This window comes from Citrus sinensis, chromosome 4 (assembly GCF_022201045.2).
Source record: "Citrus sinensis cultivar Valencia sweet orange chromosome 4, DVS_A1.0, whole genome shotgun sequence".
Lineage (NCBI taxonomy): Eukaryota > Viridiplantae > Streptophyta > Magnoliopsida > Sapindales > Rutaceae > Citrus > Citrus sinensis.
In genome coordinates, this window is record NC_068559.1 from 20230957 (window position 1) to 20236081 (window position 5125).

The following is a 5125-nucleotide window of genomic DNA, read 5'->3' on the forward strand; positions in this document are numbered from 1 at the left end:
ATATTTATAAAAGCACCATGCATTTAATGTAATTTATAACCAGTAAAAATAAGATAAAAATAGGATTTTAGCCCCATTTGACCTGCTCGTTTGTTACTCATTTTTGTCGGTTTTTTGCTAGTTTTAAATTACTCTAAATGTAATTTAGGGATTGCTTAAACACAAATGTTTGAATAAAATCTTCTAAAAGAGTGACAAATTCACATTAGAAATATTTTCGTTTAAAATTTGACATAAATTGAGTAACTGATTTCAAGTAATTTAATGGTGGATATTAGAAATTTTTATTCATTCACCTTTGAATTGCATTAAGTTAAGATTCAAATTTTATGTCGAAATTTTCAGTTAAAAACTAAAGTCTCACATATAGAATAATTCTCTGATGAGGACAAAATCATTTTAACAAAGCAGGATTATCATTAAAAAAAAGGAAAATTATCACTGCACCACCTCTTTTTTTCCTTATGTTTATTCAACCACAAAAAAATTCTAACATGTTCTCTGCACCACCTTTTTTTTTTAAATTTGTATCAACTAGCCACTTTTTAACTAACACCGTTAAATAATTTAAATGAAATGATAATTTTATCCCTAAATAAATTAAAAAGATTATTTTATTTTACAAAAACTTTGAAAAATAAGAAAATTAAAATTATAAAAGTACCCTAAATCTAATAAAAAATAAATCTCAAACAAAGGTGCTCAGTTGATTTTTATTTAATTGAGATTTTGTAAAATTTTAATAATTATTTTTATTAAAAATTTATAATTTTGCAAAATTTTAATAAAAATGACTGAATTTATTTATTAAAAATTATAATTTTGCAAAATTTTATTAAAATTTTGGAATTTATTTATACATCTTAAGGCGCTTACCAATTGCCCCAAAAGCTTAAGCTGTCAGGAATGGCGCTACTTTATACTTAAGTAGGCAATCCGCCCATCACCAGGTAACGCCTTCACGTTAATGCCACATCACCCACATGGGTGTTGGTAGAGTCACCACCGTGGTGGTGCAGGCCCCAGTTACAGTGACTGGGATATATATTAAGCCCATTCCTCCCCCGCGGCTCGAACCCTGGCTGGCTCTGATACCATCTTAAGGCGCTTACCAATTGCCCCAAAAGCTTAAGCTGTCAGGAATGACGCTACTTTATACTTAAGTAGGCAATCCGCCCATCACCAGGTAACGCCTTCACGTTAATGCCACATCACCCACATGGGTGTTGGTAGAGTCACCACCGTGGTGGTGCAGGCCCCAGTTACAGTGACTGGGATATATATTAAGCCCATTCCTCCCCCGCGGCTCGAACCTTGGCTGGCTCTGATACCATCTTAAGGCGCTTACCAATTGCCCCAAAAGCTTAAGCTGTCAGGAATGACACTACTTTATACTTAAGTAGGCAATCCGCCCATCACCAAGTAACGCCTTCACGTTAATGCCACATCACCACAGAAGGAAATAGGATCGAAGGATGGATGTGCTGTCGTTGGATTTCGATTATTAAAAACTCAAAATAAACAATTGCTTGAATTGGGTCGGCTTTATCAAATTTTAGAATATATTACCAGATCTAAGTTAAATAAATTTGCTTTGGATCGCGGTTGGTCAATATTTTAATAATTAAAACGGTATGTGGCGTTCGGTTCCCCGGTCAATGCTCGAATCAAAGCCGAGCCTATAGGACCCAGATCTGACTTAGAACAGATCAATAATCCGCATGTCCAGATTTTTCAGCCGATATACCACTTTAATTTTGCTTTACCGAGTAATTATTAGATTCTTTTAACGAGGTTGGTCAATTTTTAAAGATTCTTTACCAATTATTTATTAAATTCTTTAGCAAGCCTAGCAACAATCATGCATCTAAAAGGCTTGGGTGCATACACAGTACCAGATTTGGTTCCCAGAAATGGTGCTCTGAGGGAAAAGAGGGAGAAAAGAAGATTTACAACTGAGGATTGAGATCTGGTCTCGTTGCCTCAGAGGAACGTAGCAGTTTTAAAGCAGATCTGATACAGATCAGTCTGCAGAGGATGCATAAAGTTAAATTGCTTTAAAGTAAATTGCTGAAATTAAAGTGCAGAAATTTAAACATGCATGCAAGGCTTTAAATAAAATTACAAATGCTTTAATGCTTTAAAATAAACTGAAAATAAAATGCTTACATTGATTGATTTTTCTTTGTAAAGAAGAAAGGGAAATTAATCGTGAAGGTAAGGAACTATTCTGTAAACCGAAAAATTTCCTTGAACCCTTCGGATTCCTGATTCCCAGAGAGAGAGAGAGAGAAGAGCAGAAAGAAGAGAGAGAGAAGCTCTAAACTTAGAAATGAAAAACCTGAGGAGTCTTAGTCTTCCTCTCGGTTTTTATACAAATTGAAAATTTTAAACTGTAGACTGTAGCGGAGCTGTAGCATACAGTAATCTTTGGAAGTCGACACTGTTCACTGTAGCGGAGCTTGAGGAAACACTAACCTTTGGATCGTATCTTTGAATAGTAAGTTCTTTGTACAAATGTTGAAAATACTATAATGGTGAAGAGACATGTGCGCTCTCACTTGTGTCCAGAGGACCACCCGAAATACAAATTTATTTATTTATATATATATATATTTATTATTATTATTATTAAGTAAATAATCAAATAATTATTTACAATGCTTTACCGGAGAGAAAATTCTGAAACAGTCGTCTTCATTTTCGTCTCCAAGAGAAATGAATGGCTCTTCATCATCATCCGTGTCTTCGGAGGAGTCTGCAACAGAAGACTTTGATCTTGAAGTGAGGAGCTGTTCCATGACTTTAAAATACTCATCTTCAGCTTTGGTGCTAGCCAAAAGAGATTTGGGCTTTTGATTTTTAGGTAAGAAATGTTTGTTGGGCTTTAGAGCTTTTAATAGTTTGGGGTAAGAATCCTTTAGAACTAAGCCAATTTCTGATAAGGGTATCGGTTAATTTGGCTTGTTCATCAAATTTTGACCACCATTTTACTTTAAATGTCCTTTGTAGAATGAGTTGGGTGTCTTGGGCATGAAGTCGGAGATTCCACATGCATACCCATGGAAGGAAGAAATTTGTATAGAAACAGAGAAAAGGGGAGAATCTTTTTTCTGATTCAGATGGGATGTAATGGGCTTTGAGAAGCTCAAGCAATGGGAGGCATTTGGGGTTAGGATTTGTGGAATTTGACCAAAATAGTTCCACCAATGTTGAAACCAATTTGGGAGGCTTTGGACGGTTATTTTTGAATTGAAGAAAAATAACCATGAATGAGATTTCTTTGGATTTTGGATGAAGGATGTGTTAAACCAAGCTTGCTGATAATCCCAATAGGAAAAGGTCAAGCAGTGTGGTAAACGCATTTGGAAATTTGGAGGGAAAGATTTAAATTTGTGGAGTTGGTCACCCCATTGGTTTGGGTTCATGACTTTTAGGATAGTGGTTGTGGAATAGGCCGGCACTGTATGGGCTTCACTGAGGAAAAAATGTTTGAATTTTACAGAATCAGTGGCTTCTAAAATGCTTTGATAATAAGACTGGGGTTTTGTCAAATCCCATGGTTTGAAAAACCAGCCTTTGGGGAAAAACTTTGAAAGTGCTTGAAAATGATCAGTGTGGTAAAAACCATCTTCCATAGTTAAAATATTTTGGAAATAGGTTTTATCATACCAATCGAAAGTTTTCTTTGAAAGTGTAGGTTGAGAAAGAACAATTTGAGAAGTTGAACTTTCACCAGATAAAATAACAGTTTGAGAAGAAGGTTTTGTAATTTCTTTAGAGACTGATTTTTCTTTTTCAATTTCTTCTTTTGGAGAAATTTTGCTTTGAAAAAAACTTTGTAAAGCGAGCATAAGCTCAGGGGATTTAGAAATGGATTTCATCAATTCATTTACCTGCTCATGAGTAGAAAGGGCTTTAGACTTGGCTTCATCATCTTCAATCATGTCGATCCATGATTTTATCGGCATGGCTGATGAAAGTAATTTTTCTTTAGGAGGGGAAGATTATGAGGCTTTTGAAGGTGTCTGGGACACAGGGTCTTTGAGGATCCATTTCCCTTTGTCTTTTTGTCTTTTGGGCGGCATTTATCTGTTTTGAAGAAATTCCCTAGTTAGAAAATCAGGGACAGAGTTTTTATCACCTTTAATAAACTCAATATCAAAATCAAAAACACTTAAAATGGCTTGCCATCGTGTAAAAATTTGTTTTGATGCAATGTTTTGAACATCTTTTTCTAAAACATGTTTTGCAGCTTTGCAATCGATTCTAAGTAAAAATTTTTGATTTAATAAATCATGTTGGAATTTTGAAATGTATAAAACAATGGAAAGAATTTCTTTTTTTATGGTTGAATAATTCTTTTGGCATTCATTCCAATGTGTAGAAACATATTGAACTATCTGTTCCTTATCATTATCTTTTGCTTTAATATGCCTCCATAACCTAAATCAGATGCATCAGTTTCAACAATTTTAGGTAATGCATGATTTGCAAGAAATAAACATGGGATGCTTTTTACAGAATTCTTTATAAGTTTAACTACTTTAGTATGCTCATCGGTCCAGGCAACATGATTCTTCTTTAACCTATCATGCAAAGGTTTGGACATCCTATTGATATTTGGACAGAAATCAAGAACATAATTTAGACTTCCTAGAAATCTTTGCAATTGAGTTTTATCAAGGATTTTATCAGGAAACTTGTCTGCAAAGACAAGAGAACGCTCAATAGGGGTAATGGTTCCTTTGGAAATATGGTGACCTAGGAACCTGATCTTTGTTTGAAACAAAGAGACTTTAGACTTAGAGATTGCTAAACCAGCTTTTCTGGTAGCAAGGTAAAAGGTCTTTAGATGTTTAAAATGTTGGTCGATGGTTTGAGAAAAAATCAAAACATCATCGATATAAACAATGCAAAATTCAGAATAAGGGTTATAAATATCATTCATAATTCTTTAAAATTCTGAAGGTGCATTTTTCAACCCAAATAGTATAACAGTCCACTCATACTGTCCAAAAGGAACAGTAAAAGCAGTTTTATAACGGTCTTTTGGATGAATTTGAATTTGCCAAAAACCTGATTTCATGTCAAATTTGGAAAATATGAAAGCAGAATGCAGTTT